Raw genomic sequence first — 24,049 nt, 5'->3', positions numbered from 1 at the left:
CACTGTTCAAATGGGCTCCTAGGAGACCTCGGGCCAAGGTTATTTTTTTTATTTCAATTTAACTTGTTGGGTGTGTTCCTTTCTGTGGAGGGTGGAGGATCAGAGTCTGGTTTTGAAGGTGAACTTGAGAAATCTATTTGTCCAGTCTCCTGTCTGGAAGCTCAGCATCACCATGGACATAGAGTCTGGCTCCAAGGCGGGAGGAGCCTTGTCAAAATTCTTGAGCAGGCAGGGAGCATTCCCGTTCGCCCTGACCCTTGCTGATGTGTCCTAGTCCCAAGTGACTGTCGTTCTGAGGGCCCTGCAGGGGAGGTAACTTCTGTTTTGGACCAGTGGTTTGTCGTCCTGGGGAGCCATTGACTAAACCGGTCCTATAAATTCTTGGCTAGGAACTTTGAATGTGTCTTATTTTTAGGAGTTCATTGGCTTGTAGCTTTCTCTAAGGCCGTTCTTTCCCGGGTTGTTTTTGATGAGATAAGAAAAACCTGCCAAGAAACTCTACTTAGCCTGGAAGGAGCCTCAGGTACCTTAAGGTATGACCAGTCTTGCTCATGGTGAGATTTCCCTCTACTTTAAAGGTTTTGAACTCAGTAGGGATGGGAAGATTCCACAGCCTTAGGAACACAGCTCTGAGTGGAGCGATAACAGACCCTACATTCCTTAATGTAAGAAACGTGAAGTTCTCTGTTGAGTGTGATAGGCTTCTTCTAATATCTAAATTACACTGTTATTAATGTAATCTGAAGGGTGAAAACTTTGGGATAATTAGTGAACAAGTCAGTCACCCGTAAGACACACAAACAGAAAAAATCAGGCTTCATTAGTTTCTGCACAACGTGAAACTGCTGGTTAATAATTATAGCTATCTTAATTGAACATCAGGTGGCAGTTTTCTATCAGCTGAGGAAAAAGTAGATTTTGGTTTCATGCCCTTATCTTGTACTAATTAATGTATGAAATGTCTTTATTTACAAAAGCGTGTTTGCATGTCTTTAAATGAGTACTAGCCAATAGAAATGTCTGAGGTTCCACATAGGTAATTTAAAATTTTCTAGTAGCCCCATCAAAAAGTAAAACAGATGAAATTAACTTTAACAATAACTATTTAACCTGATAGATCAAAAATATTATCATGTTACCGTGTAATCAATATAAAAATCTTCAGTGAGATATTTTATATTTTTTACTTCTGTATGAAGTCTTAGGAATCTGGTGTATTTTACCCCTCTAGTATGTATCAATTTGGACCAGCCACATTTCAAATGCTCAGTCTCCACTTGTGGCTAGTGACCATTGAATTGGATAGCGAAGATTTAAACTGTTAATGTATCTGTAGCGAGGCAGAGGATTTTATAGGGGAGAGAGAAATGGCACAGGAAAGGAGGGGAAGAGCCCCTCTGGATACAGAGAATCCATGGCACCAGATTTCCCAGAGTGTGCATTCCTCTGTTGGACATTTAACCTTTAAACTGAAAACATTGACTTTACTTAACACCCCAGCAGGAGACTGTGATTAAAACAAGAAAACAATCCTGTAGACTCAGAGTCTGCCCTGAATAATTTGAGCAGTGAGAACAGGTGGTTTTGGTCTGATGTAATCAGGAGGGACTTTGGAAATGGGACAGACCGAACTGAGTTCAAACCAGCTCTGCTCTGTCTGACCTGTGAGCTTTTGCAAATCTGTAGCTTTGTTGGCCTTTACCCGCTCTAGCGGCACAAAATGCTAGTCTTGCAGTTTTAGTGGGGATTAAATTAGATTCCTTATGTGAATGTACTTCAGTCAGTCAGTGTGTGGTGTCTGGAAGTCCGCCGGGGTTACCTGCCTCTTTCTCCGTCTATTTTTCTCATCAGGGCACTTTGTCCGACCTTTCTCCCCCTTTACTCCCTTTTTTAAAGTCTGAACTGATTTCCTGCTCAGCGTTCCCAGAACCTCAATTTCTGCTGCAGCTCTGACTCGTAGGCCTGCTGTAATTGTGCTTATGTTATAGATATAAAAAACTTATTGTTGGAGCACCAGCAATAATGGTAATAACAATGCAGCTACTGCCCATTCCAAAGCCACATGAGATGTCCCATTAGATCACTCCAGACTCCGTGAAAAGACCAGGAGTACTTTTATTTTTGGCCGATGGGTGGCAGCATTGTCTAAGTCACAGATCTTTGAGCCGCCGGTTCTTCAGGGTTTTCCTTCTCTGTGATTCATTCTCTCAACCTGGAAGAGAACTTTTCATCAAAAAGTCTAGGACTCTGGAGTACAATGTCAGCTCCAGAATGCTAGAGGAAGCCCAGCATACAGATGGGCTGTCCATTCAGACACTGGGGGAGACTGATTAGGCCCAGAGTCAAGGTGTCTGTTGGGGGTGGGTCGGGGGCAGGAACCTGGGAAGATGATGGCAGGATAAAATGCTTTCCAGCAGGCGATTCCTGAAGGTCAAGGCAAGGGCAACAAGAGGGTAGAGAGGTTGACCCCATGAAGCTGCAGAAAAACCACAAGAACCTCTATAAACAGAGGCTGCCAACAGGCATCCAGATTGGTCTTGTAGGTTCACTGTGATAACTGGGAAATGGCTTTCTTATTTTCATCCCCTTATTAGTAGGACCTGTCATCTTTGAATTAGGAGGATGTGCTTTAAAAATATTCTGTTTTTTTTCCTCTTAACATCTTGTCACCTGGAATTAACTATATGCCCCTCCTCCCAATGCCCAACACCCAATACAATGGCAATTTGGCATTCTGAATGCTAATCTTTAGGCACGACATTACTCAACTATTTGAATTAAAGGGAGTCTAATCATATTTGCGGACTTAAACTTCTTTCAGGCCTTCCTTTAAATTTCCTAATTTTTGTCAGGTAACTGATCTGGTACAGATCGAAGAGATCACCAACATCTGGAAAATGCAGAAAATCACCAAGAAGAAAATAAAAACCACCCATTAGCTTTAAAATATATATCTTGAATAACAGGATAGAAAACTATTGGTTATTGTTATAGAGGCATGGACTAAACCAGAAAAACTTGAAGGCAAACTACATGAATTTTATGATTAACCATCTGGACAAAAAGGGGGGGGACATGAAGCACATAGGATTATCTCGTTTTGTCAGATTATTCAGTTACTCATTTATATATGAAATCATTTAAGGACCTTCTATGTGCCGTGTACTGTGCTAAATCAGGGAGGAGGGAGTTAAGCAATGAATAAGATAACAGTTTTTGCCTGTAAGCTCCTTACAATTTACTAGAGAAGAGAGACAAGCAAGTCAAAATCCCAGGGTGGTAAGTAGCACAACAGGGGTGCACACTTTGTTATAGAAGCAGGAGGAAGGCATCGTTCGTGAGAGCCAGGGAAGGCTTCACAGGGAGGTGACAAGCTGAGTATTTAAAGGCAAATATGAATTATCCCAATTGGGCATGGGAGTTTGGAAGAAGGACGTTCCAGGCAGAGGAAAGAAATGGGTAAAGACGTTTTTATTAGATTACTTGGTGGTTAAGTACCTTTGTATGAACCTGGGGCAGAACATGTAAGTATACGAGGCAGGAGAGGGAGTAGTGGGAAATGAGCTTGGGCAGGGAGTGGGGGCGAGATAACAATGGGTGTTTTATGCCTTTTTGAGTCATTTGGAATTCTATCTTATAGGATTTGGTAAGAAATGGATGTCGGGGGCAGGGGGTGGGAGAGAGATGGGACACATCCCTAATATTAGGCTTCTAATCTGGATGATTGGATGACTGTTTGTAACAAAGGGTTGTGGGAGGTGAGAAAATGGTGAGTTTGCTTTGGGACTTCTGGGAATCCTGCTCATCTGACAGCTGACTGTATGGAGCTGGCCGTCAGGAGAGAGACTAGATTTCCAGTTACAAATTTGGTTAATAATAGTTACCATTTACTGAGAACTTGTCTGAATAATAAGTCCCCAGTAAGTGGTAATTATCTGTGCCAGATTGTGTATGATCTGTATTCTGTATTTTCTGAATACAGATAATATAGAATCTGGCACAATAATACAGAATGTGCCAGATTCTGTATTAATCCTCACCTTAGATCCTCATCACAAGCCTCTCACCACCTTTTAATGCATGAGGAAGATCAAGATATGTGACTTGTCCAACATGACGTGTCCAGCAAGGGGTGAGGCTGGGATTTGAGCCCAGGCTGACTTCAGAGCCTGTGCCCCCCACCGCTGTCTTCTACAGGAGCCATCTGCATGGAGGTGAACTGAAGCAACAGGTGGACAAACCTTTCAGGGCAGGATGTAGAATGAGAAAGGACGAAGTCTGGAGCTCTGCGGAAAATGCTCGTGGGACAAGTAGCAGAAGAGCTCTTGGAGCCTAGGTTGGAGTTGCCGTAGAGGAAGGGAGGAAAACAAGGAAAAAGTATTGTCCAGAAACCCAAAAGGAGAATTTCAAGGGGAGAGGGGCCAACAACGGCAAATATCGCAGGGAGATGGAGTAACAGAACAGCATGAGACCTTTCGGTTTTCCCCTTTCTGTCTTCCTGGCACCAGCCCCACATCGTCGGCTGACAGCCAAACATAAGCATTTAGGCGTTCCACAGCTTTGTCATCCCTAAGTTTGGTTCCTGTTGATAATATGACTGTCTTCTCAGATACCCAGAATACACACTTCAGGATGATCTTTGATGTCCTTGTCCCACATGACCACCAATGACCAAATCCTGTTGACCCTAACATTTATCTACCCCTTCCTCTTCATTCCCTCTCTGGAACCCCGGGTCTTTGTTTTTTTACCTACACCATCATATTTCTATCCTGACTTGTCTTCTTGCCTCTGGTTGCATTTTCCTCTAATCTATACCTTCTGAAGTCTCACCATGCCACTCCTGAGCTCAGAAACCTTCAGTGGCTTTTCATTATTTACAACATAAATTCCAAATTCCTATTGAAGGCCATCTATGAAATAGTTATAGCTTATTTTCCAACTTTTCTCCCCTCTGTGTTATATGACTTGCAGCCTGTTTTTCAGCCAGACTGAAAAATGTCTTGTTTTCTGTGTTTGCCTCCTCAGATCCATTGGTTAGGCCGTCTTTCCAGCTGGATGCACTTTTCTTCCATCCTTCAGGTTGAGATCTTATCCAGCCTTCAAAGCTCATCCGAAATCTTCTTTTCTCTGTAAAGCTTTTCTTGACCCCTTCTACCTGGAATAATTTGAATCTTCTCTGAACTCACAAGAGTATGGTACTTCATATGTACCCCTCTCAGGGCAGTTCATGTTTTCTACTCTATTTATGTATTAAGATTTTATTTGTTTATTGGCCGGGGGCACAAGCAGGGGGTAGCGGCAGAGGGAGAGGGAGAAACAGACTCCCCACTGAATAAGGAGTCTGAAGCGGGGCTTGATCCCAGGACCCTGGGATCATGACCTGAGCCGAAGGTAGACGCTCAACTGACTGAGGTACCCAGGCACCCCTGTTTTCTACTTTATATTATGTTTTTTTGGTTTTTGGTTTTGATCTTGTTTTTGTTTTTATGTATGTGTCTTGACTTAGGTTTTGTTTTTTGAAGATTTTTTTTTAAGAGATAGGACACCTAATTTTTGTTATTAGATTCAACAGACATAGGTGACTGTGTGAAATTGCTATGGAAGTTTCTAAACGCATTCTCTCAATTTCTGCACTCTTCCCTCTGTTGACCAGAACAGTGTGTGCATCAGCAGCCATTCCTGGCCTGCAGTCTGAGTGGTACTGCAGTCCGCACTTTTGGTTTTTTTTTTTTTTCGATTTTTATTTTATTTTGAGAGACACAGTGTATGGGGGCGGGGAGAGGCAGAAGGAGTAGGAGATAGAGAATCTCAAGCAGACTCCCCCATTGTGCATGGAGCATGACATAGGGCTCCATCTCATCGCCCTGAGATCATGACCTGAGCCGAAATCAAGAGTCGGATGCTTAACCGACCAAGCCACCCAGGAGCCCTTACAGTCCACATTTTTGATGCAGGCTGGCTGGGTCCAAGGACCCGGAGTGGGATCCCACAGGACCAGCCAAAGAGGGTCCTTGGCTTCAAACACAAGGGGCACCTGGGTGGTTCAGTTGGTTAAGTGTCTGCCTTTGGCTCAGGTCATGATTCCAGAGTCTTGGGATCGAGCCCCACATCGGGCTCCCTACTCAGTGGGGAGCCTGCCTCTCCCTCTGCTGCTCCCCCTGCTTGTGCTCTCTTTGTCAAATAAATAAATAAAATCTTAAAAAAAAAAAGAAATCAAACACAAGCTAAGAGGAAGTGAGAATAGAGTTTATTGAAGATGTAGAGAGTATAGATATGGACAGTGTCCAGGAGACTCAGAAAGGAAAGAAGAGTGAGTCTCCTTTTTAAGATTTTATTTATTTATTTTTGAGAGAGTGAGAGAGAGCATGAGCAGTGGGGAGAGGCAGAGGGAGAGGGGCAAGCAGACTCCCCGCTGAGCAAAGAGCCTGATGCGGGGCTGGATCCCAGCTCTGGGATCACGACCTGAGCCGAAGGCAGACACTTAACCAACTGAGGCACCCAGGCACCCCTTGACTTAGTTTTTGAGGGCAAAGTCTATTAACTTTTTCTGTTCCTCTTTTTGCTTGTCTCATGGGTATTTTATATAGAGATGTTTGGTTTAGAAGATGGCATATCTTCATTAGAGAAGACCGAGGGAAATTAAATTTGTTGCTGATTATCTGCTTGGTATGGAATCTGGCAAAGAGAGCAGTTCAGTAGTCTTATTAAAAATCTCTTCCTAGCTGCTTCTGCTCATCTTTCTCATCCACCTTTTTCCCTCAGTCCAGTGATGAGCTAGCCAATACGCAGGTGGGAACCATCTCCATCAAAAGGCAATGCTCCTCCAATCCAGGGGTTGGGGGTGGGAAAAGATACCCACTGCCAGCTGTCTTTCTTGAGTAGGTGCTACAGGAGCTGTCCGGTTCTTCTTCCACCTGTAGGTACCGACATCCCAAATGGGAAACTCAGAAATAAAGGAGATCCTAGGTGCCACCATCTGTTAGCTTGTATATCACTTTGTAACTTTTATTTAGGTCCCCTTTTACCCAACCTCTGACTTATTCACACTGACACCTTCCCACATGGAATCTGAAGGGATTACTTTGGCATCTTTTTCACTGGAGAGCATTGGATTCACATATACTCAAAATTTTTTTCATCTATTTTAGAAGGAATAGATTTGGTATTTTTGTGTAAGTACTCTAGTGACTTGTTCCTTTGGTCCTCAATTCTTACACTCTCGTTCCTTCTAATTGAGCCCTCTTATAACCTGGGTCTGATGCCTTTGCCTGTTGTTCATTAGAAACTCGGGGATGCGGGAATCTTGATTTCTACAATGCAAAATGAATGGGAGTCTCTTTTTAAAAGGGGATCAGATCAGAAATACCTCTTGTGCTATGGATAGCTAAGGTTTGGAAATTTTGTGTGGAGCTTGAGTCTGAGAATTAGAAATTCAGATTGAGAATTAATGGTCGAAAGATTCTGGATTCCACTTTATGGAGTTCACCAAAACAGGGTGGTAGAATCAGGCGACTCATTACACAGGCGAAGGTGACTAATCTTTAATATTCTAGCCAAGATTGTCAAGAGAGACCAACTTGGCAGATGGTGACTACATTTATTGTGGTGAGCCCTGGGAAATGTACAGAATTGTCAAATCACTACATTATACACCTGAGACTAATATAACATTGTAAGTCAACTGATTTTCCATAAAAAAAAGCAAATAACCAAAAAAAAATCTATTTCAAACAAAGTGGACAATTTGGAAAACAGACCATTTTATATATCTAAGTATCTTCTTAAACCTTCTATTATGATTGAGAATGATGCATATATAATATCCAAACCAATGTAAAGAATTAAAGTCAGCAAGACTGAGAATCATTTTCATGGAACAGTTCATAGTTTTATTATTTCTGACAACAAAGCATATTTTCTCATTTAATCATCATCACGTCCTTGTGATGAAGATGTTACTGTTACCTTATTTTATAGATAAAGAGGCTGAGGCCAGAGGGTTTAGGTAAATTGTCCCAAAGTCACATCAGCCTCCTTCCATACATTTCAGTCTATATTTTATTTTTATTTTTTAAAGATTTTATTTATTTATTTGAGAGAGAGAGAATGAGAGATAGAGAGCACGAGAGGGAGGAGGGTCAGAGGGAGAAGCAGACTCCGCGCTGAGCAGGGAGCCCGATGTGGGACTCGATCCCGGGACTCCAGGATCATGACCTGAGCCGAAGGCAGTCGCTTAAACAACTGAGCCACCCAGGCGCCCCCATTTCAGTCTATATTTTAGTGAGCAAATGAGATAAAGACCAAACCTGCTAATGTGATCCTTCCATGGTTACATAATGATCACAAATATCAATTTGTTCACAGGAGGAGAAATAGCAAAGCTCTAAAGGGAGAATTTTTTTGCAATTTCCCCCCATTTCATGGCTTGTGGTGAGTAAGCGTGGTCTTATGACTCACTTCCACTGATGTCATAATCTGGGCGGCAGTGCTGGGCATGGGTCGGGAACTGGGTATGGAAATGTGCTGCCTTAGCTGAACTGTTGACCTGGTCCCAGGAGAGGGTCTAGTGCGTCTCAGCCCAGTCGTGGCGGGGAATGGGAAAATCTGAGGCCAAAGGTAGACTCTGGCATATGACTTGCCTGGGGATTTGGGTCCTCATTTTGCTGAGAATTGGGATTTTATCTGCTGGTTTAAAGGCTGTTAGTTCCCAGGTAGGAAGCCGATTACTCACTAATGTCCAGAATGAGCTGCCCGTGTGCTGAGAGAACAACAGCTTGCGGTGTGGATGGGACTAGGAGCAAATACTTTTCCTTCCTGTCCCTTGAGCTACTTCCTGTCCCTTGGAGCAACTGCACTTGCAGAATGATGTACTTTGCTCTTTCCAAAATACTGTTCAGTGCTTGGTTAATACTGTAATTACACATATTTGCAATTTGTAAGTACGTCAATCTCCTCCCCTTTGGTTGCCTATTTATTGGCAACTTCCTTTCCCCTGAGATGACTCTTTTGAAAGGAATTGGTCCATTTGGATGAATATACTTTGGCATGTGAGTTTTTTTTTAAAGATTTTATTTATTCATTTGAGATACAGAGAGAGAGAGAGAGAGAGAGAGAGAAAGCATGAGCAGGGAGAGAGGCAGAGGGAGAAGCAGGCTCCTTGCTGAGCCAGGAGCCCGATGTGGGGCTCGATCCCAGGACCCTGGGATCATGACCTGAGATGAAGACAGACGCTTAACCATCTGAGCCACCCAGGCACCCGGCATGTAAGTTTTTAAAAAGCCAACCACGTTACTTCATGGTCTCACCTGTGCTGTTCATTCTTGGATGGGATAGGACTGCTTGGGTTGTTTGCAAGTAGAGTTAAAAGTAGAGAAGTCACACTAACTAAAGTAAAAATCACAGTTTCATGCCTCCTGGGACTGAAAAGACCATGGATCTGTTAGCGAGGCTTGATTGTATCTCCAGCCACCTCTCATCTCAGCTGGCTACAGTTTTGTCTGTGTTGGCAAGATGGCTGCCAGCCGAGAGCTGAGGTGGCTAAGTCGCTGGAGGGGCTTCTATAATTTGGAATTCATCCATTTGAGCCTTGGTTTCCTCATCTGTAAAATGGACTAATACCTCATCCACAGGGTAATATGTGAATATTTAATGAGCTCCTGAAGGTATGTGTGCCTCTGTGGTTCAGAGCTTGGGGTTTGGAGTCATATTTGGCTCCATCACTTATTTTATTTTTAAAGATTTTATTTATTTGAGGGAGAGAACACAAGCGAGAGAGCATAAGCAGGGGAAGAAGCAGAGGGAGAGGGAGAAGTAGACTCCATGCTGAGCAGGGAGCCCCATGCAGGGCTCGATCCCAGGACCCTGGGATCATGACTTGAAAGCAGACGCTTAACCAACTGAGCCACCCAGGCGCCCCTGGCTCCATCACTTACTAAGTGACTTGCATACTTATAGTACCTGTATCATAGTGTTGTTGGGATTTAAAGTGGGAGCTTGTACATAAAATCTCTAATGGGGTGCTTAGCACATGGATCCACTCAGGAAATGGTAGCTATTATTTGAGGAGAATTTTGAAAGTGGCCACTAATGGTTTGAATGGAAAAGGTAAACTCAGGCAGAAGAAATGGCAGGAAAAGATCATGGACAGTGATTCATAAAGGGGACGATTTGGACAGCAGGGTAAGCTTGGGTCATGCCCAGGTACAGGAATGTGGCTTTTGCTGCTTATATCAGAACTCTGGTAAAAAGGCTGCCACCCGGAGATGGTCCGGGGGAGAGCCCATCAGCCGCCCAGGAGGTCAGCACCTTTGGAGGTTCCATCTATGATTTTGGAAGGATTGTTTTTGTAGAATTACAAATAACAGGGCCTAGCTTAGTGTTTATACTTGATCAGTGCTTGCTGCATTGACAGGAGTTGCCTTCAGAGTCAGAGACAGTCTTGTTAATATTTTCGATGGTGGAAAATCTTCCTTTGATCAAGCTGAGCAATTGTGATTCAGATATTTTAAAATCCCAACACACAAAACTGGTGTGATTATTTTTTCCCTGACTTAAACTGGCTTTTGAAAACTATGGTATGAGTAGTAAGTTGTAACACTTTAAAAAATCAGTTTCATAATTTCGTATTTTACATATGGAATATATGAACCCAACAAATTACAGAGTGCTTCTACATAGTTGGCATGATATTAAATGCTGGGGTTACAGAGATCAGTAAGTATTTCTCCTTGGGGAGTCCATCATCCCGTGGGGAGAGACAGCAGAAGGCCAGTCATAATGTGGTGAGATCAGACCTGTGGAGCTCGTTCAGATTCAGGTTCTGTGAGCAGTCATAGGCAGTGGGTATGGTTGAGGTGGGGCAGGGGTGTGGGGTCCGGGAAAATTTTGAAGTAGAGGTGATGCTTGAGCAGGACATTGAAGGATGCATTTGAGCCCACAGGAATAAAGAGGGTGTAGAGGGATGTGTGTGTGTGTGTGTGTGTGTGTGTGTATTTCTGATAGAAGTGCATGTGGGAAGGCTTGGAGGCCATGGTGTCAGCAGAATGTTCTAAGCAATGAGTAAGATCAAACAGATGAAATCCTTAAGGGCCTTACATTTTTGATGTCTAACTAGGGTTAGCCCTTGAAGAATTCTTCTAAGATGACCAGGCTTCAAAGTCAGCAAATGAAAGGCAGCTGTGAGGCAGAAGCGGGTCCTGCCTGATGATCATGGTCAACAGTCTCTTGAGGATTTTACAGATGAGACACCGGACGCTAGCGGGTTTAAGTAATGTGCCTGAAATTTCGTGGCTGGGAAGAAGTGGAAGTGAGATTTGAGTTAGAATCTGCCTCACTCCAAAGACCATGCTTTCCTGTGAATGTAATTTCACCCTTATCTGATGGCTCAAGACTTTGCCTAGCTTCGGGCTCACCATTCTGAACACGAGATTGTCTTGTTCAGTTCGTAGCTGGAGATGGAGCGGCAGGTGCAGGGGCCGAGCGTGCGGACTGACCCCCGGCAGTGCGCACACCAGTAGTCCTCAGACTTCAGACTGCCCAAGAGTCCTCTGGGGAATTCCTCTGATGGCTCCAGCTCTGAAGTCTCACTTCAAAGCGTTTGTCCTGTGACAAGGCCCCTTGGGGGACCCTGTTGCGGATGGTACAGGGTTCACACTTTGATGACCACCACCCTGGATGAATGTCTTATGTGAAGTTGGGTTTCTCTCTCCTTCTCTTCTTTCTTTTCTTCCCTTCTTTCCCTCTCCCTTCTCTCTTCCTCCCTCCCTCTTTCTCCCCCTCTCTCCCTCCCTTTCTCTCCCCCTCCCTCCTTTTCCTTCTCCCTCCCTCCCTCCCCCTCCCTCTCTTTCTCTCCCCCTCCTTCCCTCCTTCTCCCCCTCCCTCTCTTTCTCTCTCTCCCTCATTTCCTTGCTTGCTTGCTTCCTTTTTTCTTTCTTTCTTCCGAGGCTTCTGTTAATTGGGATCCGATGATGTGTGGTGATCACTCTCTCTACGTGTGTGTTCCTTCTCTCTCCAACCAGCATTTGTTCCTTGCAGGCCGGGATCTCGCATTCTGCGTGCCTTTCACAGATACTACAAGGGGGGGGGGCACTCCCAGGGTTAAAACGTATACCGGGCACCCCATAACAGTGGGTTACTTTAGAAGTAGGTATTTTGAATCACGTAGTTCCGCCAAGGAAGGCGCGCTCAGCACTCAGCTGTTTGCCTTCACTGTCCTGAGCTCTCTGGGAACTGCACACAGTCCTGTTGGGGCCCTGATAGGCAGAACACAGACTCGTGTTTAGTGAGTCCTCTCCCAGCCCAGCTCTCAGCTTTTCCCATGGCCTCTGGCCAAACCTCACTCCTTGGGAATCTCCAGACCTGTGCTTCCCTAGTCATGCTCACCTTCTCCAGGGCTTCTCTTATCTTGCATTTTGAAAAAAGGAAATCCCATTTGAGTTGGTTTTGGATTCAGCTCTCTGTTGCAGCTCGCTTAATATCTGGGGTACCCCCCTTTCTGGTCCTGGCATGTCAGAGCCACGCAGACGGTCTGACCTTGTCCCATGTGGGCAGTTTTCTCCTCTGGGCCCCGGTGACAAGTGGATTCCGGGCATAGCAGATTCCTCGCCTGGTATCACACAAGTGATGGATTCCTGTCCGTCTCTCTGCTTTGGCCTGGGTGCCCGGATCCTGGAGTCATGTTACCTGGGTTCAAATCTTGCTTATGGACTGGGAGTGTGGACACATTTTAAAACCTCTTCAAGCCCACATATCCTCATCTGTAAAATGAGGACTATAAGGTGGTTTTGAGGTTTAAATCAAATGACGCTTGGGAGTGCCTGCTTTATGGGAGGCTCTATGCAATGATTGTTATTGGTGATGATTTTTTATTGTCCCTTCATTTCCTCAATTAAAATTCTATCAATCTTGCAAGGCCCAGCTGGAACTCTGCCTCATCCACAAAGCTTTTTTGTCCACTCAAGTTCGCAGGGAACTCTGTCCTAAATTCTCGTGATCACTCATGGTCAAAGATTAATGCTCGATTGCCTTAAATATTTAATATTGTGTTACTATTGTACTAGGTCCTGATTGGTTTCATTCTTGGTCCCTGGTATAGAGGAAAGTTCTTGAACACTGATAATACAGACTATCTTTTTCTTTTAGCCTCTCTGCTACCAGTTATTAGCCTGAGCTTTTCTTCCGGGTGTCGTGATTAAGGACGTCCAGATCAATACACTTAACATGAACTCATCTGGGATAAACCGAGATAAATTGGCAGCATCTACATGGCAAATGACAACTTCCTGGGGTCTATTATCAGCTGGCTTTATGTAGCTGCTGCTCTTACTAGATAAGGAGAAGGCCCTTGTTCAGGGAGAAGTGCATTCTAAGGCTGGAGTGTTATTGGTGAAAGACCTTGTTTTGACACCATCTCCATCTAAAACTGGTGGTTAGAATCACTGCAGAACTTAAAAAAAATATCGATGCCCAGGCCACATTCCAGGCCAGTTAAATCCGTGTGTGTGTGTGTGTGTGTGTGTGTGTGTGTGTGTGTGTGTGTGTGTAGCCAGGGTGGGAGTGGAGGGGCTGGGTGGTGGTGGTGCCCAGGTATAGTATTTCTAAAAAGCTTACCAGGTGGCTTCATGATGCTGCCCAGGTTGAGAAGGATGGAATTGCTCTAAAATCAGGTCCCCCAGCTCCTCCACATGGTGAATGGGCTTCAGTTTTAATTATGGGCCGTCACCTGTTTTTCAGGGATATTGGCTACAATTAGCTTGTAGGAATTAGCTTTTAGGAGAGCGTGGATGTCTTCAGAGTCCAAACCATGCCATGAAAGAGAGCGTGTATTAACAGAGCATGCTCACGGACACGCAGTGTGCCTAGGAATAGAATTTTCCTTGCCCTAGGTCACTGGTGCCACAGCAGAGAACTGACAGGGCTCCCCAAGGACCTAAAGTATTTATAACTCTTACAGTATTTCTGCAAGGTGAGCTTTGCTGCCAGAGGCCTGAATCAGGGCTGTTAAGAGTCACTAAGGTGGAGGAGTTGGACACAGCTGCTGCAGGCTCCTGGTGAAATAGCTCTTGGCGCTGAAAGAGAGGGGCTCACGTGTCCTTGCTGGAGAACGGAAAGTGGGGAAGGCTGGGCTGGCAGACCACCCAGGCTTCCTCCTCCACCTTGTCTGAGATGTTTGCACAAGAATTAAGACCTCTTAAAAATAGATTTTTTTGAAGTATAACTTATTTGCCATAAACTTTATCTATTCTAAGTGTACAATCCAGTGAGGATTTTAGTAAATTTCCAAGGCTGTGCAAGCATTACCACGATCCAGTTTTAGAATATTTCCATCACCCCACAAAGATCCTGTGTGCCTGTCTGCAGTCCGTCCCTGTTCCAGCTCGGATCCAGGCAACCGCAAAGCTGAATTCCGCCTCTCTAGTTGTGCCTTTTCTGGACATTTCAAATGAATGGAGCCATACAATGTGTGCTCTTTTGTGTCTGGCTTTTTTTTTCACTTAAAACATAACATTTCTGAGGTTCATCCAACTTGTAGCCCCTGTGGGTATTTTGTTCGTTTTATTGCTAAATGGTGTTACATTGTATGGATGTGCTACATTTTATTTATCTGTACATCAGTGGACTGACCTTTGGCTCCCTTCTACTTCTGGGCTATTACAAATAATGCTGCTATGAGTACTCATGAACAAGCTTTTGCGTGGACATATGTTGTCATGGCTCTTGAGGAAAGAGCTTGGAATGGACTTCTTGGGTTGTATGGTAAATTCATGGTTAGCTTTTTAAGAAACTGCCAAATTGTTTTCCAAAGTGGCTGCACCATTGTACATTTCCATCAGAAATTTATGAAGGTTCTAGTTTCCCCACATCCTCACCAATGTTTGTTACTATCTATCTTTTTGATTCTAGAGGGTGTGATGTAGTTTTAATTGAGGTCCACTTTGTCAATTTTTTCTTTTTTGAATCATGCTTTTGGTGTCTTATCTAAGAAATCTTTGCCTATTCAAGGTCACAAATATTCTCCTTTAGATTTTAGGATATTTTAGATTTTCTCCTAATTCTTTTATAGTCTGAGCTCTTACATCTAGGCTTTAATTAATTTGGAGTTAATTTTTAGCTATGGTGTGAGTAGGGATATAAATTATTTTTTTTTTTGCATGCGGATATCCAGTTGTTCCAGCACCATATTTTAAAAAGATTATCCTTTCCCCTTTGAATTGTTTTGCTGCATTTGTTGAAAATCAACTGACCATAAATATAAGGGATTATTTCTGGACTCTCAATTTTATTGCACTGATGTATATGTTTATCTTTATGGTCAGTACCACACTGTCTTGATTACTGTAGTTTTATGATAAGTTTTGCAATTAGGAAGTATAAGTCCTCCAACTGTGTTCCAAATTGTTTTGGCTGCTCTAGGTTCTTTGCATGTCTATGCAAATATTAAGATCAGCTTGTCAATGTCTGTAAAAAGCCTGCTGGGATTTTTTTGTGTTGTTGAGTTTATTGATCTGTTTGGATGTCAGAGACCATCTCAACAATATGGAGCTTTCCAATTCATGAATACAGAATGTTTCTCCATGTAATTAGATCTCCTTTAATTTCTCTCAGCAATGATTTTTAGGTTTTGGTGTACAAGCCTTTCAATTAATACTTTTTTTGAGAGTTTGTGTGGTCCTGATAGGAAAATGTATTTTTTTCCCCCAGAGGTCTCATTGAAAACCATGGAGAGAGACACATGGCTTAGCAGCCAGGAGCAGGAGGTGGTGCTGTGAGTGGGAAAGATACTAGCCCAGGCATCAGGAAGACCAACTCTTTCGGCAAGCCACTTCACCTTCCAGTTTGATGATCTCTAAAATGAGTATAATGTAATTTATTTTGCTTCAAGGTTATAGAGTTAGAGGTAATGTGTGGAAGGAGCTTAGTAAAATGTTGTAGTGGGTGTTCACCGTTTGGTGTCAAATACTGTTGGTGCCTGTGATGATGATGATGATGATGATGATGATGGTGATGGTGGTGATGATGGTGGTGGTGGTAGTGATGATGGTGGTGATGATGATGATGTTGGTGATGATGATGATGTTGGTGATGGTGATGATGATGATGAGGGTGATGGTGATGATGATGATGGTGATGATAATGATGATGGTGATGATGGTGGTGATGAGGATGGTGGTGGTAGTGATGATGATGGTGATGGTGATGATGATGGTGATGATGATGATGGTGATGATGGTGGTGATGATGATGATGGTGATGATGGTGGTGGTGGTGATGATGATGATGGTGGTGATGGTGGTGATGATGATGGTGGTGGTGATGGTGGTGGTGATGATGATGATGGTGGTGGTGGTGATGGTGGTGATGGTGGTGGTGATGATGGTGATGGGGATGATTATGGTGGTGATGATGATGATGATGGTGGTGATGATAATGATGATGAGGGTGATGGTGATGATGCAGTGTTGTGTGTGCCATTACAGGGGAGAAGAAGCACTGACGGAAGTGCTGCTCTCAGCGCTCTCACCCTGGCCACTGGGTCTCTTTGAAGCTCAAGGCAGAGGCCAGTGATCCACAGTGGAGAAGTGAACATTCCATCTCATTTGATCTCCAGACAACTCACTGAATTCACTTTTCGCATCCACATTTTTCACCAAGGTAACTGATGTTTGGAGAGATAAAGTCAAAGTTCCAGTGTCACAGAGCTAGTAAGAAGCAGAGCAGGTTTGAAAGCCAGGCTTGTCTAACTTCAAAGCCTCTGCTTTTCCACTACATGTCACCACCTTCACCAGCTCCCATCAGGGTATCTACAAGGCAGTGATAAATTCCGGGCAGAGCACAAAACTCCTCAACGGACAAACGGACACTGATAAGTAATTAATAGATCTTGCCTATCTTTTGTGTTTGACATGTTAAAGGTTTAATTTTGTCTCAAGATTCAGAAAGGCAGATGTCGTGTCCATCACCAAGGATTAGATGGGAAAACCAAGCTGAATTCATGGGGGTTGATTATAGTGAGATTTTAAAAAAAAGTCACCTGGGGTACATGGCTATAGGGATGGAGATGAAAGGCAACCTTGTTCTCAATTTTTAGTGTGATCTCACTTGAGCACTGAGTTGCACCTTACAGCCTCCATGTTCTGATCTGCAGTAGCATTGACGAGAGAGAGAGGCAGAGCTTGTGGCAATGTGAGATTTCAGATCCCGGGCTGCAGAGGTCCTCCGTCTGCTTCCTTCCCCTGGGCCTGCTCAACAGCAGCACAATGACCCACGGATGTGAGTAGAGCTGAGCCTGCACTGGTGGTTCACCTGCTTTTCCCTTGTGTCCCATGCAGGAGATCGGGGTCTGATTTCTAGCAAACTCTTTCCTATGGCGATGTGGAGGATGCATTGGCTTTTGGAATCAGATGAATATTTTGTGCCATTTCCATTCTTGGCTAGTTTTGTGATTGTGGGGAATGTACTTAGCTTATCTGAGCCTCATTTTGTTCATGTAAAATCATGCACATAATTGTCGTGAGGATTAAAATGACACAATGTCTATAAATTGCTTACTAGTGCCCGGTGTGCACTATGTCCTAGACAGAGTACCTTTGCTTTCTATTGGAGTTAAAAATAATTAGATTTAGTTTTAAAGAATTCTCACTGTGGACAAGTGGCTTAGTCATGGTTTGCTGCACTCACAAATAGCCCCCAAAGCTCGGTGGTTAAAAATCACAAATGTTTATTTCTAGCTCATGGTATCGGAGGGCTGAATTAACCGTACCTTTGCTGGGCACCCCTGGATTGGGTTCTGCTCTTTGTACCCTCTCATGTCAGGATCCCAGTTGAAGAGACATGCTGTTCTCACAGTGGAGGAAAGGAACTCAAGAGAGCAGGAGCCAATCTGTAAAGCATATTTCAAGATTCCGCTTGGACATGGCATATATCACATCTGCCCACATCCATTGTCATACGGCCAAGCTCAAAGTCAGGGGAAGTATAGTCTACCTAAAGGGAAACATGGTGTGAGCTTTATGAAGGAATAAACAATCTACCTTAACAAGTAAGAATTTTGATAGAGGCAGTTCTTGGTAAGTCAAGGAATAATCATTATATACATGGAATATTTGAGCTTCTTCATTTTTAATTGTTCCCTTTGACTGTGGCAATTTGTTTGCTTTTTCAAGTTTTCTTTTTAAAAGCAGAGCTGATGAAAGACAATTTGTCAGCATCTGAGAAAAGATTTTCCTGTTTTTCTTCCTTATTCTTCTCAGCCACTTGCTGATTCATCCTTTTTTTTTTTTTACCCATTTGAATGCTGGCTTGCTTCGGCTTCTCTTCTCCTTGTACACTCTCCAGGTGATCTCATACATAACTGTGGCTTCGGCTGACTACTTCCTGAGGAACCCTATCTCTGCATTTACAGCTCAGACGCCTTGGAGCAGCACACCCAATACCACCCGCTGCCCCCTGGCGTCTCTAGTCTGATGCCGTGTACCTCTCCGTGTACTCAAACCCAGCTCTGGCCCTCTAAGCGTATACCCTCTAGGACCAGATTGTCCAGCTGGTTGTGTACGTCAAGACCTAGAATTCACCCTTGCTACCTCCTTCCCTCCCTCCCTCCCTCTCTTATCCAGTCCTTTGCAAGTTCCCCCGCCTCTACCTCGTAAGGGCCTCTCTGATCAGCCACTTCTCTCCATTCCCACAGCCACTACTACCAAACCAGGATCCTCCTCCAGTAACCCCCAGCTGTCTCCCTATATCATTGTGTTTTCCTTCTAATTTGTTTTTTTGCACAGCCGTAGCCAGTGTGGTTTTGTTTTGTTTTGTTTTTTGAGAGAGAGAGAGAGAGAGTGTGCGAGGCTGGGGGTGGGGGCAGAGGGAGAGAGACAGAGAGAATCTTTTCTTTTTTTTAAGATTTTATTTATTTATTTGACAGAGAGAGACACAGTGAGAGAGGGAACACAAGCAGGGGGAGTGGGAGAGGGAGAAGCAGGCTTCCCGCGGAGCGGGGAGCCCGATGCGGGGCTGGATCCCAGGACCTTGGGATCATGACCTGAGCTGAAGGCAGACGCTCAAGGACTGAGCCACCCAGGCGCCCTGGAAAGAGAGAATCTTAAACAGGCTCCACACCCAGCATGGAGCCCTGCGCAGGGCTCTATCTCACGACCCTGAGATCCTGAGCTGAGCTGAAATCAAGAGTCGGACACTTAACCGACTGAGCCACCCAGGTGCCCCTATCGGAGTCCTTTTTTTTTTTTTTTTTTTAAAGATTCACATTTGGTCATATCTCCCTTTGGCTTAAAGCTCTTCAACAACTTACTATCATTTTTAGGATAAATACAAGAACTCTTTCCATAGCCCTCAGGATCCTGCATGATCAGGCTTTTTTTCTGTCCCCATCATTTTATTTTGCAACATACTTCTGTCTATACTGTAGCTACAGTGTTCTCCCCTTGCAGATCCTTCCGTGTGTCATGCCCTTACCTCTCTTGGGGACTTTGCACATGTTTTCCTCTGTTTGAAATATTCTTACCGTGACTTCCATCCTTGAAATCCCAGCTCAGGTGTTTCTTCCTCGCTGAAGCACCCCCTGGCATCTCCAGGCTGAGAGATTTGTTTTCTCTTCTAGGAGCTACAGTTTATGTATCTTTATGTGCATAGAATGTATCTCGTAATGTTATTGTTTGCTTAGGTGGCTCTCCACGTGGGTTTCAAGGTCTGAGGGCAGAGTTCTGTCCCATTCTCCAAACAATTTTTTTTATTTCTTTTGAGCTTAAATAATATGGTGCAAAAGCCCTTGGTAAGGTCTGGAGAAATCAACATTCACTGCTCGTAGAGCTCTTTTGTACTCAAACTCATGATCACAAACATCAAAATTTGGAGATGGAAGGGATAGCTCTTGTCCATGGCCTTTATTTTATTTTTTTTAAAGATTTTATTTATTTATTTGAGAGAGACAGAAAGACAGAGAGAGCATGAGCTGGGGTGGGGGGAGGAGTAGTGGGAGAGGGAGAGGCCGGCTCCCCGCTGAGCAGGGAGCAGACACGGGCCTTGATCCCAGGACCTTGGTGTCATGACCTGAGCCAAAGGCAGACGCTTAACCGGCTGAGCTACCCCGGCGCCCCCATGGGTTTTATTATTTTTATTAATGACAAAATTGAAGCCTCGAGGGATGAAGTGACTTGTGTAAGGTCGTGAAGCTGGAGGGTGTCAGGTCACGTTAGTTGTCCGAGTCCCATCTGAAGGGGAAGGTTTCTGTCCCCGGGCTGCTAAGAAGGCTCATTCTTTCCCCGAAGTTACCATTTTTTCAAAGGCCTCCTTTGTGCCAGGAATTGTATTAGGTTCTAATAAAGGACTACACACTGAATTCAATCCTGATTTTAACTGGAGGGGAAATGAGAAGGTCAAAGCTTACAATGTGCAGCTCCTGTGTGGATAACACTAATCATTATGGTGATTTCTTTTTACTTGTTGTTTGTTGGGTTGGGGGAGAGGGGTTGGGACAAGAGCCGCCTGAGTGGGTTTTCACTGGAACCTGGTAATCCTGAGGAGGCTTCCTAGTAGGAGACTTTGCACGGTGTCAGGGTTTCCCTGCAAAGTGGTTCCCGTCCCAGCCTCAGGGAGGCTGCAGATCAGAGAGGTTTACGGAGCTCCCACCGTGCGGAGCCCGCACTAGGCCAAGTTCAGCGAGGTGAAGAAGAACTAGCAGGCATGGATTCCTTCTGAGGGAGACCAGATCAAAGGATCAGGCCTGTTCTGATCCACTGTGCTGATTGGGAATGAGCCCCTATTCACTTCAATGAGTATAGGGACTGGCAGCCTAGTTGACCCCAAGTCATATTACCAGACTGTACTGTTCTTAGGTGTTAATCTCTTGGCCTAAACAATTGGTCTGCTTAAGAAACCAGTTAGCCTGCACCCTTGGCAAACACCCAGCATTGCCTTCCGATTGCCGTGCATTTGCGCTGGGTCCCCCCCTCACCCCTCAGCAAGATCAGAACTGTAATTGCCCGAGCAGATTGCCAGCATGCTCTCTCCACCGTCTGGCTGCTTGCAAAGAACAGATAATCCTTTTAAAGTCTTAATAGTAATAGATGATTTGTTTGGCCTTATTTTCTAACATGAGCTTTTAGACAGCCTGTATCAAGTGCACAGGTTTTGAATCTGAATCCTAAAGATGAAGAGTGGTTAGCGACAGGAAAGAGCTGACGGCAGAATCACGCAAAATCAAGTCTGGGAGAATCAATTTGGTCGATTTCCCTAACATGGATGTCTTCTTTGTGCAGAGAGGCAGACTACATTGGTAGGGAAAACACAAAACATGGCATCAGAAAGACCTGCTGCCGGGTACTAGCCAGATGAAATAGGGCAACTACTAACCTTTTTTAAATGTTCGTTTTTGTATCCATACAATGGGCCAGTAAGTAATATCTTTCAAAGCTGAGGAAAGGCTTCGGGAGCTGTAAGTCCTGCCATAGTATTAAGGTACTGTTCTGGGTGGAGCCCAGTCCCCTCCTCCTCGGGGCGGGGCCTGCTTTTGAGGAAACAGACCTGCTGGGCGAGTTGTATGCGTTGTTACCCATGAAGTGTCCTCAGCTCTGTTGCCACCTTGAAATCTGAGAGGGCAGCTGTGTAGATGGAGCAGAGGGTCCTTCCCAGGGCTGGGGCTTTGCTTGCTTCTTCAGGCAAAGACCTGGCAGGAAGGGGGGCTCCCAACAGATGCACTGATGGGTGGGTGGGTGGGGAGGAACAGACACTGCCTTCCTGTCACCTCCCTGTGTTCAACTCAGGTACACAAGCTTAAATGATGCACGCTCCTCAATAATTGGAGTTTTCCTCATCATTTTCCCAAGCTAGGCCCCTCCCTTATTTATTTATTTATTTATTTATTTATATTATTTAAATTCAATTAGCCAAGGTATAGTACATCATTAGTTTTTGATATAATGTTCAATGACTCTTTAGTTGCATATAACACCCAGTGCTCATCACATCACGTGCCCTCCTTAATGCCCATCCCTTTTTAAACGTAATACCCTTTTTAAACGTAATACCCCTCACGCTCACTCACTGTTCAGGGGATGACATCCAGGGCCCGTGTTTAAAAGTGCATTTGCCATGTGTGTAAGTGGTATGGTGTTGTAGTCATTCAATTTGTCAACCAAAATTTCTTTCTTTTTTTTTTTTTAAAAGATTTTATTTATTTATTTCACAGAGAGAGGTAGCAAGAGCAGGAACACAGGCAGGGGGAGTGGGAGAGGGAGAAGCAGGCTTCCCGCTGAGCAGGGAGCCCGATGCGGGGCTCGATCCCTGGACCCTGGGACCATGACCTGAGCCGAAGGCAGACGTGTAACGACTGAGCCACCCAGGCGCCCCAACCAAAATTTCTTCAGTGCCTCTTTTATGGTAGGCTCTGTCCTAGGCCTTGGGAGGCATCCACAAATAAAACGCAAAAATTCATGCTCACGTTCTCGTGGTGAAGGTGGAAGTGGGGAGACAGTACTTACTACTTTTCACGTATTACACTTGATCATTATCTAAGGTAGAAATAGAGCAGAGTCAGGGTGACCCAGTGTGTGTGCTTGGGGGCGGGGAGGGGAGGGGCTTTTGAGGGCTTGTCATTCCAGGCAGGAGAAGCAGCCAGGGCAAGGGTCCTGTTGCAGCATCACTGTCCTGCATGTGTTAACACAGCGGGGCGGCGGGCGAGGCTGGGCCAGAGTGAGCACTGGGGACAGGGGTGGAAGAGGATGTCAGGGAGGTAAAGGGAGTGTTGAGGGAGGCGAGGGAAATCATCTAGGGCCTTGTGAGACACTGTAAGGATTTGTGTGCTCTCAGGGTTTTAAGTATTATAGAGGGCTTGCCCCCCCTTTTTTCCCACTCAGCATCATTTTTAAGAGCCATCCATGTTGCCATATGTACATCTAGTCAGTTGCTTATAACTATTCTGTAGCACTCTATAAATTTTACCTACTTACTCATCTAGCCTGCTGCCCTGGATATCCTCATGTGGGTTCCATTACAGACCCATGTGATCGTTTCTGTGGGAGACACACATGGGCCTGAGCAGACTTGCTAGGTCATAGGGAGGCATACACTTAATTTGACGTAAGTGGTTCCAGATTGCTCTCCAGGCTGGCCGTACCCATGTGGGCCCCTTCAGCAGCACACCAGGGTCCCACAGCCCCACATCCCTGCCAAATGAGATGTGATCCAGCTTTCCTTTTTTTGCCAATCTAACAATAAGTATAAAGTGACATCTATTGTTTTAATTTGCATTTCTCTGATTACAATGAGCATGAGCACCTCTTTATATGCTTATTAGGTTTTTTTGGGTTTCTTCTTTTATAAGTTGCCTGTTCATATTCTTGGCCAATTTTTCTATTGGGGTTCTTTCTTGTTTCATTTTGCTTTGTTTTTTGTTTTTTGATTTGCAGGAGTTCTCTTACTTTCTGGATGTCATCCACTGTTGCTTTCAGGAGGTTAGATTTGAGGTAGCCTTTGGTAATCTAGTCTAACCACCCCATGTTATGGCTGGGGAAACTGAGACCCAACCAATGAAATAACTTCTTAAAATCACACACATAGTAGAAAAGCTGAGACTAGAAGTCTCAGTTCTTTTCACCCCATGTTGCATGAAATGTTATGAGGCAGCAGCAATGGGAGGGGTGGGCAGGAAGTGCTGGGTGTTGCTGCCCCACCCCATCTTCTGCACTTCTTTGCAGGCAATAGGGCCACTTACCCTGACTGTTGGCGGGGCCAGCTCTGGATCCAAGAGGCCCTTGCCATCTACATGGCCCCCGGTCTGGTAACCATTTCCTCCTTTCCATTCATACTGTCACTACTTTATTTTAGGACGTATCTCCTCGTGCTTGACCAGTGTTTCTCAAATTTTCGTGTGTGCAAGATTCACCAAGAGAACATACCATAATGCAGGTGGATTCCCCCTCCTGACAATCGAGAAGCATTGAGTGATCATTAGGACCCTGATGCAGGTGGCCCATGGACCTCATGTTATGAATACCCTGCACCAAATTGTTCCCTTAGCTACCTGGTCGAGCTTCTGTCTCCA

The 24,049-nt window shown here is 44.6% G+C and overlaps 1 long non-coding RNA gene across 1 annotated transcript in view; it reads left to right on the top strand.

Annotated features, from left to right (window-relative positions):
* LOC114210472 (uncharacterized) overlaps positions 1 to 24,049 on the top strand; it is an 87,245-nt gene that overhangs the window by 2,492 nt on the left and 60,704 nt on the right. The window contains exons 2-4 of the long non-coding RNA XR_003609527.2: positions 15,703 to 15,863; positions 16,479 to 16,653; positions 17,147 to 17,271. This is a non-coding gene — a long non-coding RNA (uncharacterized LOC114210472). The remainder of the gene's footprint in view (positions 1 to 15,702; positions 15,864 to 16,478; positions 16,654 to 17,146; positions 17,272 to 24,049) is intronic.

The sequence above is a fragment of the Eumetopias jubatus genome, unplaced genomic scaffold, assembly GCF_037043125.1.
Source record: "Eumetopias jubatus isolate StellerSeaLion01/CBP00866 unplaced genomic scaffold, mEumJub1_p1.0 scaffold_12, whole genome shotgun sequence".
Taxonomy (NCBI): domain Eukaryota; kingdom Metazoa; phylum Chordata; class Mammalia; order Carnivora; family Otariidae; genus Eumetopias; species Eumetopias jubatus.
This window is presented reverse-complemented; position numbering and strand designations above follow the sequence as displayed.